We start from the raw sequence: 14,558 nt of genomic DNA, 5'->3' as shown, positions 1-14,558 counted from the left end.
AAAATCAGACGAGAGGTTGCAAGGTGTCCGAACTTGCGGCAGTTGTTATACATTATGGTCTGTGGGGAGAATGGCGGTGCCGCGAAGCTGACCGAATAATCGGGCATGTCCGAATTTTCGGAGTCCGGAAAATCGGTCGGCGACTGTATATCGAACTCTAATTTCACAGGTAATTCGATATATCGAACCCCTCGCCGCGCACTGAAAGGTGCGCTTTCCCCAAAGGTGCAGGCATCTCCTGCGCCCATCTGCGGTCGTTCAGCGCGCGATGCCACGTGGCATTTGCGAGCAGCGTGCACGGAGGAAACCGACTTGGCAACGGCTGGTCTAGAGCAGCACTGCTCCCTGGAAGGTGAACTTTTCCCAAAACCCCGTTGCATCTCCCACGGTCGTTCGGCGCGCGACACCCCGTGACGTTTGCACGCGACGTGTGTGAAGGAATGAGAAAACCGGTCTTGCGACGGCTGGTACAGAGCAGAAGCAGCCAATGGAGCCGCCTTAGTCGGAGAGACAATGCAAAAAAGTGAACAGGGGTGTGAGGGAGGCACGGCACCTATGCACGGCGCATGCCACTATTATGGCCATTACTGCCGAGTGCTTCTGAGCTCTCTCCACTCTCTCAGTCTTTCTCTCTTTACTTTTTCTCCTTCACAGCAGTACGCAGGCGCCGAAAAGCCAGATCAGCGCAAGCCAGACAAAACACCCGTCACCTTTTCTTGTGCGTGGTGAACGTTCCTTGGGTAACGTGTGTTACGTGCAGCTTTGTTGTGTAGTGCAAGCTATGGCAGCTGCAAACGTAAAGAAGCGGAAAAATTTAGACTTCGCAACCAAGTTGGGAATCATGCTCCAATAAGGCACCATTTGTCGTGACCGTGAGCGGCATCTCAAGCCGATTTCTGTGTTTCAAATTATCGCTATCTTGATCTATTTCACGATCCCCTTTGAGTTCGATATATCCAAGTTCGACTGTATTTATTTTTGAAGCACCACTATCGAAGCTACTCACTTTGGTAAAGGGAAGCGAGTTTGATGAACATACTTGCTGGTGAATAGGTTCGACAGCTAGTGTCATTAAACCTTTCCATCTGCAAATGATAGTAATGGCAAAATGCACTCACTTAGTCATCCTAAATTTGCCTAACACAACAGTATTACCTTGCCTTGTCAATTAACACTCACCATCTGGTCCCAGAAAGTGTGTGCATTACCAGGGTGTCTACCAACCAGGAAAACCAGGAATTCTCAGGGATATTGAGTAGTCTGGAAAAACTCGGGGGAAAACTCAGGGAATTTGTGCTTCTATCAGGGAAAATTAGCTGTAATTTTCTTGAAAGGGAACGAAAGTCGCGGTAGTGCCAGCTCGAGTAACAGACAGGAATCGTAACAAATCATCTTTGACGCCCTGTTGTCGGCTGGAGGAGTTGCCAGTGTACAGTGAACGACAGACTTCCCGAACGGCTTCGTGGTACCACCACATACTCCATAGAGTCAATGTATCAGGACGTCTGAAATTTCGAATGCAAGAACCCTTCGCCGTCCGATTTTCCCAAGTTTTTTGCCGGGACCGCCGGTCCGAAACGGCATTAATCAAAGCCACCACCGCTGCCGTTTTGATTACGTCGCCGCTTCAAACCAGCCCTTTTGCACGCAGATCCGCTGGCAGCCATAGCCACTACTGTGGCAATGCTAGGCCTAGCTGCTTCGACGTTAGCTATTAAGCTTCTTGCCGTTTGGTGCAGTGTTTTTCATTTAAAGAATTCACCACTGTCAGCAATGGCACCGACTCCGCATTTGTGGTCCTCATGATTGTCTTCGAAGCTCGGAAAAAACAGTGCATTGCATAATGCCGGTTCCCGAAAGTCAGTTTCGCCTCTATACAGAAATGTACTTCGTGAAGCATATGCAAAAGTATTGCAGTGAAGCATAACATGCTTGTGAAGGGCTATTGCCACGGGACACAGTATGTATTCCTTAATTATACACGCGTGCACCCGGTATCTCCTGTCACAGTACGAGCACCGATATGACTAATACGTGTACTGACAGGCCTTCAGAGATTTTTTGAATGTGCTTGTGGTGGTTTGAGTCCTTAAGGGCAGTAAAAGACATGCATTCTTTTCCAATTGGCCGATTTTTCGGATGTTTTCTCGGCCCCAAGAAAGTTCGAAAAATCGGATGTTGACTGTACAACTGAACAAAAAGATGCTTCAAATGGTCCGTGGTACGAGCGGCGGTAGGAGGACAAGAACAGAAAGGACCTATGCATTGAGGAATGAACGGAAAAGGAAGCGTGCTGCCGCCGTTTTGAAGGAGCTCGGGTTCAAACAACGAAGTGTTGGCTGATGCCGAGATGCAGGTGTCCCACATCCAAACCAAAATAAACTCTTAAAGCAGTGAAACACAACACTGAGGCATCGTGCATGGGCTGAGAGTATGTCGGTACAGTTGAGGTTGACTTACAAACTGTTGAGAATCTCAATTGGGACAAAGTTCGGGCCTCATACCACTGAGCTTGCTATCAGTTGATAGAAATAGCTCATATTCGAAAATATTTGCTTCTTTATGCATCTCCTTTTCATTCGTATTTGAGGATGCCCGACTCGATTTGCAATTTTTTTTTCAAAGAAATTTTATTTGCTGTGCATGTTACTAACCCGTCCCTTCTAATCTCTTTTTGAATAAAATAAACACTACTCCTTAGTATTAAACTGGGTCAAGTAGTTTATTTTTTTTTCACATTTTTACTAGAAGTGACAGCATCAGGCGACATGGTTTCAGCCCGTCTTGACATAAAAGGTAGTTCTGCATCACTCGGAGAGTTTTGCAAAGGCACTTGGGGAAAACCTGAAAATTTCAGGGAATTTAGAAATGTCAACTTGGTAGGCACCCTGGTTACATTGTGGCATGAAATGCTCTATTTGTCTGATTGCTAAAAATGCACTAATTTCAGTGGTTATATGTTTTCATTTGAACAAGTGTTAGTTGCAGCATCTACTGTGATACAGTTGAACTGACTCATAACATTATTCAAGTGCCAAGAAAATACCAGTCTTATATTTGATGATTGTTATAATTGGGTTGCTTGAAAAAAAGCAGAGGGTACAAATATACAAACATTTTAATTAGGCAGAAATAAGTGCTGTCAAACCCACTTATAACGACACCGGTTTTAACAGTACAGTTTAACCCACCTATAATAATCCCATATATAATGATCTATCAGTTTTACAAGCTCATTTCAGTGCTTTTACTATTTTTCGACCCTGCCTATTGAAACTGCTTCCAGGTATAATGAACATTCTTTAAATCACCGTACTGTTACAACAAATGCTTCAAACCTGGTCATGGCAAAATGAGGGCACACGAAGTACCAAAGCACGGAAACGCGACCAAACTGGGCGCGCGGCGGTGCACATTCCGCTCCACTGCAACCACGACAATGATACAGCCTTCGAGATGAGTGAGCGACCGCTGCATCAGATTTCGTAAGCCGTGAAGAATCTCATGGTGCTTTAAGGCAAACCTCCAGGGAGGAGGCGTACAGCATAGACAGCATGGTGCGGGGTGTGCATGGGTGTGTGCACCGGTTCAATATTGGAGGCTACAACGATGGCACTCTCGTTTTTGTGCAATTATCTGTGCGGCACCATGTGCGTTGCGCCTGTTTCAACCATTTGTAATGACCATCTATGACCTTCCACTACGGGAACAACGGCTGCTCAAGCATTTGTCGATGTGGCCCGAGTGGGCAAGGACGCTGCACCATGCGCTGCCGCCAGTGTTCCAATGGATTGGTGGTTACTATACCATTATCAGGAAGTCACAGTTTGGCAGCACTTCATTTATGCGTTGCTGATTGCTGATAACAGTTTGCAATGAGGTCTTACGTTTCGAACATGCATTTTGTTTGCCCGGTGTGACATAGATAACATAATTTTACTACTCTTGTGTAGCTGATGCACAGTAGTTTCAGAAGTTTACACTTCCAGCCAACTAGAATGCTTCGCTCTCCTGTGCAGAATAGTCATGTCCCACTGGTAGTAAAATATCACAAGCCCTTGAATAAAAAATGCCGGCTGTGCTTGCAGTTTTTAAATGACAGGTGATTGGAACTGGGTGCCGTTTTGAAAAAGGTATATGTTGCTGCATTTCATTCTTTAGATGGATGTTTCTATAATGGAGGTTTACACCTAGGTGCGGGAACAAAAATGCTGCTTAAAGGGCCCCTGAAACGGTTCGGACAAATTTTGTAGACGCGTAGGGTACAGCTTAAGTAGAACATTCGCACCACAATTTGAATGAAGCGTTACATATTAATGGAGCTACAAGCGCTTAGAAGTTACCCTCCTCCCCATCCACGCTTTTCCTCCTCAACTCGTTCGCCAAGCGAGCGGGGCTACTCTCCGCCTTCACTGGTCCTGCGTTACGATGCGACGTCACATCGTCCACTTCCGGTTGTTTTGGAGCCCGCCCCCGCCCGCGCGAGACCTCTCCGCTAGCCGCTTGGCTGTCGACCCCAAGCGAGAGCTATTGAAGCAGCGTGCGTTGCGAGCATTCTGTCGTAGCGCCGAACGTGTCTGGTATTCCGTTAACCACAGGCAAGCTGGTCATTTCGGCAAATCACTGGAGGCATAAACTCAAGCTGATGAAGGAACTTTGGCGTAGACGTACGTGAGCGGCCTGATCGGTCTACACGGTCCAGACACTTGTTGGCGCAGCGCTTAACCAGCCAAACAAAGCGCTAATATTGCTCTAACCAAGTGTAATACATTTTAAACATTTATAAAAACAACGTGTCGATGATTACACTCCTGCGAAAATTACGCACCAGCAGCAAAGAAGAATACGCTTCGTTGCTGCTACTGTGTATGGTTGCGCTCTATGCCACCAGGTGGCTGCACCGTGCAGACCATTCACATTTGCCCTTCTGCTCATCTCGGCTCATCCCGTTACGGCACAGTCAAGCGGCCAGACCCTGTCCCCTTGCGCTTACGTTTGCCCTAATACGGGACTCGCGAAACGCTGTTGCGTTAGTAATCTTCCGGTGTAAAGTGACGGCCACAAACGCGCAAATCCTGGCGCCGATCGGATAGCGGTAGTCCGATGCGCAGCAGCCAGTTCGCTCGTACGCTGCCTTGCAGAGGGACACGATGTCGCAGCTTGACATATTGCCAGTCGCTACGTTTGCAGTCCACAAGGCAACAAAGTCGAATCATAGTGCTCGCGAAAAGACTGAGACCAACTGTGACCGCGGAGCTCTCGTCAAAATGGAGTACGTTGTAACACAAGCAGACGACACTTACTGTGTGCCGGAAGTGCTTAATGTACTGAAAAATTGTTCTTGTGCATTCTCTTTATGTTACTTTCTTTTCATAAGAACAAATGAACTAACATTCCAACGATTACGAAGATCATTTGTTTACCATAATGTTGGAAAAATTATCGATCACGCGCCCTGGTCAGCCAATCGGATAGCTCGCCCCACTGCGTCATATGGGTGATTTTGGTCATATGGGTAGGGGCGGCTTAAAATTCCGCCGAGCAGTGCGCTGCGATCGGCAGCGATGTGCATTTTTAAAAGCCTTATAATAAATTACACGCTTTACGCAGAGCACTTAGATGTGTCAATTAATGATCAGAAGGACCTACTCTAACGGCTCAGTACGTTTGTAGAAAATCGTCAAAAGCGTTTCAGGGTCCCTTTAACGTCTGGTTTCTGAACTAAATTGCTGCCGAATTGTAACTGCTGACGCCAGCATCAGTGCAATTAGTTTTTGTCGGTTTTTAAGGGTGAGTCCGCATATAGTAAACTATACATGTATAACAACACTTTTTGCAGAACTATCGAGTTTGTTATAAACAGGTTTGACTGTACTCGGATGTAACAATGAGCACCGCGATGATGAAATGATGTGGGCAACAAAACTCTGGTAATGACACTTGGGGTGTGTGGGGGGGGGGGGGGGGGGGGGGGAGGAGTAAGCTTTGGTATCGCCGGGGGGGCTCAGCAGGGGCCTTGGGTCCCAGAGCCCCCCTGTTGTTCTTGCATATAATGAAGTCCGCTTAAAATGAACTGCCTCAGACATACTCTTTGGTTAAGACTAACATTCGGAGTGACTGCCACCGCTACCGATACTCGAGGCTAGGGTGCCTTGATGTGCCGTACCAGGGGGCGTGTGCATCAGGTTACCCTACTGCAGGCCTGTCGCGTACATCGTCCGTGGACTTAGGCAAAAACAAGAGGCGGAAACAAAGAGACAGTGATGTTTCACTTCATGAATGCGGGTGACGCGCAAGTGTACAGGTGCTATAGCGTATACAAAGCTATCGGGCCTCGGTGTGCCTAGACTGTCCTCATCGCAGATGGTATTCAAGACGGCTCGTACGGCTGCGCCATATGCAGCGGCCGCCAGTGCATAACGCCCCTTGTAAACATGAACTTACTGGGTTAACAAGTATGGTGTCAGCGCGCACAGGCAAACTGAACACATCATGCTCGGTGACTGTGGACGCACGCTGTCTATCGCTTCAATGCAAACTGAGCAGCGAGAACACAACACACGCAAAGCTAAAAGCCATCAGCCCACCTAGACTGTGCCCCGAAAGCAGATAGTGTTCAAGATATGAATGAGTGAATAAACATTATTTCCCTTTTTAAGAAAGGGGCGGGGCTGGGGGGGGGGGGGGGCAGGGAAGTCTATGTGCTAGAGTCCCAGCAGGCATCCATCACCACATTATGCGGCTAGACGTCTGTCTACCAGTCGTGGTAGGTCTCCGTTACCTCCTCAGCCCGCCTCGGGACTCGCTCCTGTAGTATGGGATCGGAGCTGTGCAGGACAGTCTCCCACAGCTCCTCGCTACTAATTAATGTTTGAGGGTGCGGGGGGGAGGGGGGGGGGTTGTGGTGTGGTATTGCCACATGATATGGGAGATATCTGCTATCGGGACAGGGCAGAAGTGACACTTGGGCATTGGGCATGTGACGGGAAAGAATAAGAGCAAAGTGCGCGGGGTAAGAAAAGTGAGACTTGGTAGTTGGCACCACAGTATTTCTCTGTGGTGCGTGCTAGGCACAGAGAGAGGTGGTACATTAGGCCTTGTTGTCTGTAATGTGTGCAAACTTCATGGAATGTGATGAGTGTGTCTTTATTGGTGTGTTGTTGGGAGTCATTGGGTTCTAGAGTTGGGCCCGCATTTGCAGCCACTCGGTCCATGAATCCTCGAGCAGCGGCATGTGCCATTTCGTTGCCTTGGAGTCTTTGATGTACTGGAGGTCAGACGAGAGCGATGTTGTTTTCTTGTGGGTGAGCGACAAGTACAGAGTGTGCGAGGTTGGTAATGTAGCCGCTACTGAAGTTCTGGATAGCAGTCTTAGTCACTAATGATGTCATCGCAATCAGGTAACCTTGATGCGAGGGCAATGGGAGCCTCTTCTGCATTGCCTGCTGAGGTGGTCTTGACTGATACTGAACAATCAGTGTTGCACTGGTTGTCTACGACTGCTAGAGCATAACGATGCCTAGTGGTGTAGGCTGCAGTGTCCACATAGTAGACTCCTTCAGCCTTTTTGTAGCTGCATTGTAGTGCCTTGGCTCGAAGTTTACAGCTTTCGACGTGAAATTCTGGGTGCATGTTTCTGAGTAGGGGCTGGATGTGGTATTGGCTGTGTATGTTCGGAGGGAGTTGATGTCACTTGCTCTCGTTAAATGATGGAGCATAAGGAAATTGTCTCAGGATCTCACGCCCAGCTTCAGTGGTGGGGAGTCTGTGGTATTGTGGTGAAAGATGTGCTTAGGTTAATCCTTGAAGGGTATTGATTGTGGCTGTGGCCATCACCCTTTGTGTGGATGCTCCGATTGCAACACAAAGCTGTGTCAGCAGGCGTTTGGTGTGTTGCGATACCACGTACCCGAGCACACGAGGGTTGGCCCCTCCCACACGTAGCCGTGCGCTGCTTAACCGTGTCTGAGGAAAGGGGGCTCCTGGGGGTTGAGCCGATGCTGGGTGCTTGGACCTTTAAACCCCCCCGGCGGAGGCAACACGCCTCTTTGGCCTCTTCTTCACATAGACGGTACCCCCGGACTGACCCACCTGGGGGAAATCGGCAGTCGCCTTTTCCTGTCCCCTCTCCATCTATAATCTTTCTTCTGCACCTTTCCTTCTCTCCACTCCTTTCCTTATCTTTTTTTTTTTTTCCACTCTAATTTCTTGGCGGCTAGGGTTAACCTTGTGTGGCTAACCAGCCTTGGTTGCACCATGTACGATTATAGTGGTGGCGTACAGCTGGTGTGCGCAAGTCTTGAGATACAAGCCTTGTGGCGTCCTCATGTTGAGCTCGGTGGTGGGCGGCTGGCACTGCTGCCGAAGACAAATGTTTTATTATGGCTACTCCTTCCACTTCCCTAACTGATCATCCTCTAAAAAGGGGGCGCAGCAAAGCAACCACTAGATTTTTCTTCAAGAGCTACGACAACTTTTCAAGGTACCATGTGATCCACAGTGACGGCAATATAACAGCCAGAAAACTATCTCCCTTCAAAGTTTCGAAGTGCCTAAGAGACACATTTGTCCCAGGATTCAAAGGTACAAGGATGGCTAATGGCGACATCCTGCTGGAACTGAAAGACAAAGAGCAACTTAAAAAGCTTTCAGACCTCAAATTCATTGGTGACATAGCAGTAACTGTCACGGCGCACCATTCGATGAACAGTGTTCGTGCAGTAATCTCTGATGAAGACATGCTTGACCTTAGTGATGAAGAATTGCTTGAAGGCTTTGCAGAACAAAATGTGACCAAAGTTGAAAGAATCATGATCCGTCGGAATAACACAAATTCCCACAAAACTTGTAATGCTAACATTCGGCTCCACCACACTACCAGACTCAGTCGAAGCAGGCTATGTGAAAATCCGTGTGAGGCCTTATATCCCCAATCCTAGGTGTTGTTTCAAATGCCAGAGGTTCGGGCACAGCTCTCAGACATGCAGAGAAAAGTTAACGTGTGCCAAATGCAGTTCTAACGATAATCCATCTGATAATTGTAATGCTGAATCACACTGCACTAACTGTGAAGGGAATCATCCTGCATTCTCACGGTCGTGCCCAATCTAGAAAAAAGAGAAAGAAATTATTGCCCTTAACCCTTTGAGGGTCGATTTTTTTCGCCATATGCGACCACCCAGGGTCGATTCTTTTTATTGCACATTTAAATTATTCAGAGGGGCCTATTTGGAAAAAATTTACCGTAATTTTTCTAGGGTGACCGTAAAGTGAGAAAAAAATGTTTTGCGTTGGCATATATGTACTGTTTATTCATGAAAAACAATAAAAATAGCAAGTAAAGTTAGGAATTTTTTAAAAATTGGCGCATTGTTATACACAACGTCCACACGAGAAAAATACACAATAAGAATGCGCACATGAAAATTTTTCGTAAGTCTCAAATGTTTTCTTGCACTAATATTTTTTCAGCGTGTGGTATTCCTTGAAGCATGGCTCCACAAAGAGCGGTTTGTTGCACTCAGCGCACATGTAGTTTGTGTCCTTGCGACGTTTTTGCTGCCGAGTGGTGTTGGCGCAGACGTGGCACCTCCTCTGGGTACTGCTTCCCTGAGCAGCCGTGGGAGGCAACTTCTGAATAAAGTGCCAAAAAGGAAACGCATGCACAGCAGCATCCTTCGTATGCGGACCTCTGTGAGCAACAAACGAGCGCGTAACAGGCGGTCACCCTTTGAGTGATAAGAACGAGATAGCCATCAGTTTTGCGAGCGAAAGAAGCCGAAACTGCGTTCGGAACAAAACCGAAACTAACCGCCGCGCGCCCGCGAAGGCGCCAATGCGCGAGCGGTAGCAGACGCGCTAGAGCAAAAAAATTTATACAAAGAAAACCGAAAGAGAGAGACGCAAGAAAAAAATTCCATGTATTTTCACATAGTGGCAGCACATGCCAGGCAAGAAAAAGTTAGGAAATTAGCACGCATTTTAAATGTACAGACGGCGCCGTAAATATATGGCATCGACCATTTTCGGAACTGTTCGCGGCGCCGTATATTTACGGCATCGACCCTCAAAGGGTTAAGATCAATGAAAACATCACATTCTCTGAAGCGCGAAGGCGACTTACATTTCCTCGCAACGAAAGTTTTGCCGCTGTGGGGACAAGGCAGGGGGCACTCTCACAATGGCCTAAAGAGCCCGCCCTGGTCACACGCAGTAAACCACGGGGGACTCCTGCCCCCACAGAGGCAGCACCCAGCGCTGCCAAATCCAACAACACGCAGACCGTGCTCTCGCAGGGCTGCATTACTGTGCAAAAACTGAGGCCCGAGACACGTCTCCCAGAGCCTCGTGACCCCGCCTCCACCGCCTATGAGAAGGAGATGGAGGTTGACGCAAGTACATCGGTGCCAGTGGTACCAAAAGACAAGCGCAGCTTGCTTGAGGGACATAAAAAAGAAAAAAACCCCTTGAATAATTCCACCAAAACCACAATAACATTATCACTCTACACAGAACACTCCCAAAAACTTCTTTGTCATGATGGGTGTTCAGATATTGCAATGGAATGCCAGAGGGCTTTCGCATAACCTAGATGATGTCAAAGAATTGTTATCACAGACTCCTTTGGAAGCGACCATTTTCCAGTTTTCTTATAGGCGATACATACGTATGACCCACCTGTAAATCCAAAAAAATGGAAGCTAAATGCTGCAAACTGGGCGGAATTCAAAGAGCTCGCATGTATGTCCCTTGAACCCATAAGGCAGCTTGATATTGAAGAAATGACCGCCTATATAACTGAACACATTATTCATGCCACGAAACAATCGATACCACAAACCTCTGGTAAAATAGTGAATCCTAAGCCCTGGTGGAATGAAGAGTGCAAGCAAGCACGAAAAGAACAAAACAAAGCATGGCGTACGTTTTGCAAATATCCAACAGAAGAAAACCTTATAAATTTCAAACGTGCAAAAGCAAATGGAATACGTATTCGTTGGGAGGCCAAGAGAGCTAGTTGGAGAAATTATATCGGCTCAATAAACTCATACAAAGATAGCCAGAAAGTGTACAGTAGGGTTCGAAGGCTGAAGGGGAATACCACACTACCCTTGCCCATGGTAAATGACAGTGCTACTACATTAGAAGGGCAAGCAGATCCTTTGGGCGAACACTTTGAGCACATATCTACTTGCGCGAATTACACAAAAGCATTCCTAACATAAAAAAATTAGCTGAGTCCCCCCCCAATACCCTTCTCCTTCCGCAAATCCCATAGCGATGGGTACAATTGCCCATTCACGATGCAAGAATTAAAAATAGCTTTGCGCAACTGCAAAAACTCTACGCCAGGATTAGACAGTATTAACTAGGAGATGGTCAAGCACCTACCCGAGGAAGCACTTGAATGCCTCTTATACCTGTTTAATAAAATTTTCTGCAGTGGTCGATTGCTGTCCTGTTGGAAGGAAGCTATAGTAGTACCAATATTAAAGCATGGAAAAGACCCCTCCTGTGTACAGAGCTACAGACCTATCGCTCTAACAAGCTGTGTATGTAAGGTGTTTGAAAAAAATGACAAACTGCCGATTAATGTACTTTTTGGAATACAATGGAATTCTGGATCCCCGCCAAGCCGGTTTTAGACCAGGAAGGTGCACAACAGATAGCCTAGTCCTACTTGAGAGTTATATACGAGACGCATTTCTTCATAAACAATACTGTCTAACAGTATTTTTTGATCTCGAAAAAGCTTATGACACTACCTGGAGGTATACAAGACCTCGCGTCGTATGGCGTGTCAGGCAGCATGTTTAACATAATAATAAGCTACCTGTCCGAACAAAAGTACATAGTAAGGGTGGGGAACTGTAGTGTCGAAAGTATTTGTGCAAGAAAATGGTGTACCACAAGGAGGAGTGCTCAGCTGCACACTATTCTTAGTTAAAATGAACACACTACAAAAAACACTCCCACCATTTATATCCTACTCAGTCTATGTAGATGATATACAGTTAAGTTTTAAATCATGCAATCTGTCCATATGCAAGAAGCAGATTCAGCTGGGAGTGAACAGGCTTTCAAAATGGGCTGACAAGAATGGCTTTCTCTTCAATGAAGAAAAGACGACATGCGTGTTATTTTCTCGGAAAAGAGGCATACATCCTCAACCGAATATTGCAATGAACGGGTATGTGCTTAGTGTAAAAAAAGAGGCAGAAATTTCTTGGCGTTATATTGGATGATAAGCTCTCATTTGTGCAACATATAAAAAACATAAAAATGAAATGCTTAAGAACTATGAACATCCTCAAAATTCTTTCGCACCAGTCGGGGGGAACTGACAAGAAATGCTTGCTCTGGCTCTATAACAGTTTGATTAGAACACGTATCGATTACGGGATCATCGTTTACCAATCAGCTTCACATTCTGTTTTAAAAATTTTGGATCCTGTACATAACCTTGGCATGCGACTAGCTCTAGGTGCATTCCGTACTAGCCCTGTTCCAAGTTTGCACGTTGAAGCTAATCAGTGGAACCTAGACCAACAATGTAAGTATTGTAGTTTTATGTACGCACTTAAGATTAGTTCCAACCGAGAACACCCGTGTTACAAAATGTTGAAGAGCACAGAAACGCAAACCCTCTTTGCAAAGCGGCCAACATTAGCAAAGCCATTTCCACTGAAAGCACTGTCGCTATGTGAAGAAAACAACATATTGCTGTCGGACGTTCACCTGCATAACACTAACGAGTTAGTAGCACCATGGGAATCAGTCACCATACATTGTGACTTCTCATTCACAGAAACAAACAAAAAGCATACACCCCAAGAAGCTGTAAAACACTTCTTATCACTACAGAGTAAGTACAATTGTCCAGAATTTTACACTGATGCTTCAAAAACTGCTGAAACAACATGTGCTGCAATTGGTCCAGATTTTGTAGCCCATTTAAGAATAAACAAATACACAAGTATCTTCACTGCTGAAGCTCATGCTATACTCCTCGCAGTTAAAAAAATAACAATAAAACAGATCAATCAATCGATAATATACGCAGATGCCTTAAGTGTGGTCTGGTCCACTTGAAAACAGTTTTCTATAAATAAGTTCAGCTAAATAAATGCTTTTTATGTCGTTTTTCTCCCGTTTTAAGTCTTTGTCTTTCAACGTATTGAAGTAAGATATTCGGATGCACCTGATCTTTTGCCAATTAATCCTCTGATAAGATTAAGAAATTTTTATGGTACTTTTGAGTTTGTCTTAAAGGGAGTCTACTGTGATGTCACGACACCATTTCAATTTAACAAAGTTTTTACAAGCATGTACTTAAAGCCTGTATGGATAGTAAATCTAGTAAAACACTATAAAAATGTTAATTGTAGTAATAGTAACATAAGTAGTAGTAATAGTAAGTAATAGTAATAATAACTAATAGTGGAATACTATAAAAAGTAAATTACGAGCGTCCTTCCGCATTAAAAGTTCGACTGGCAAAAGTGCCGATGAAGCGCACGCACTGGGACACAGTTTGCAGGGAACAGCGCTGTGCCCTTTCTTGCGTAACAACTTGCAGAGGCTGTGATGCGTGCGGCAGCTCGGAGCACTCATAGAAACCGAGAGCTGACTATTCCTTCAGCACAAGGTGGGTGGGGAAATGGCGATCGCGGAGTAGCCTGATTAAGCACCCGCTAGAGGGGGGAAGGGGCAGGGGCCCACATGTCTATCTGCACTCTTCCACTAGTACCCACGTCTCGCCTTTATTCTTGCTGTAACTGCGCATGGCTATTCATATACAGGCCATGTGCCTTATCTTGGAGGTAATCTTTGACAAGCACAAAGGCAGAGCCAAGATGTTTGGTGGCTTCATGCGCATTTGGTTTGGTGACAAGCGACGTAATGGAGACGGCTGTTGCGTTCACTTGTCGCCTGCTAGTCATACCCCACACAAGCGACGACTTTGAGCGATGTCTCCCCGATGTTGTTGGTATGAGGACAGCAAAAACATGCCGAAACTGGCGTGACGCGTGCTTTATTTTAAGCTGATGTGTTTTACTGTAAAGAGTAGCATGACATATTTCTGAGGGTCTTGTAGTGGGTTCTTATCCTTGCACATCTAAAAATTTTGTCATTTGCTTGTTCCGGGTGACAATCCGTAGTACATTACTGATGTACATTCAGTTCTGGTTTTTTGCTATTGGCTAGTCGCTCATAGCACTTCCACCTGACGTGCGACGAATTCTAGATTTCTAGAACTGAGCGATTGAGCAACAAGAACGAGCGATCTGTCCGCGCAACGGCCCACTTCGTCACTGGTCGCCGTCGTGCATAAAATCGCCCTCATGGGGTTTGGGCTTCAGTTCAGTTCACGTTGAAGCAAGAGACAGCACGAAGGTCGATTCGCTCTCTGCTGCTGCCGCGCTTTCTCACTCCAGCGTTCTGACAGCGGGTGTGCGTGGTCATCGAATGAGATGTGTTCATGTTTGCTTGTGCGCACGATACCATGATTAATTTAGTTAGTACGCAAATGTTTACAAGTTTACAAAGCCGATAAA

The 14,558-nt window shown here is 46.1% G+C and overlaps 1 protein-coding gene across 4 annotated transcripts in view; it reads left to right on the top strand.

Moving 5' to 3' along the window:
• The window catches only part of poe (E3 ubiquitin-protein ligase-like protein poe), a 549,114-nt gene that overhangs the window by 238,211 nt on the left and 296,345 nt on the right, over positions 1–14,558 (top strand). The window lies entirely within an intron of this gene.

This window comes from Dermacentor variabilis, chromosome 1 (genome assembly GCF_050947875.1).
Source record: "Dermacentor variabilis isolate Ectoservices chromosome 1, ASM5094787v1, whole genome shotgun sequence".
Classification (NCBI taxonomy): domain Eukaryota; kingdom Metazoa; phylum Arthropoda; class Arachnida; order Ixodida; family Ixodidae; genus Dermacentor; species Dermacentor variabilis.
The sequence above is the reverse complement of the archived record's forward strand: the minus strand, read 5'-3'. Positions and strand labels throughout refer to the sequence as shown.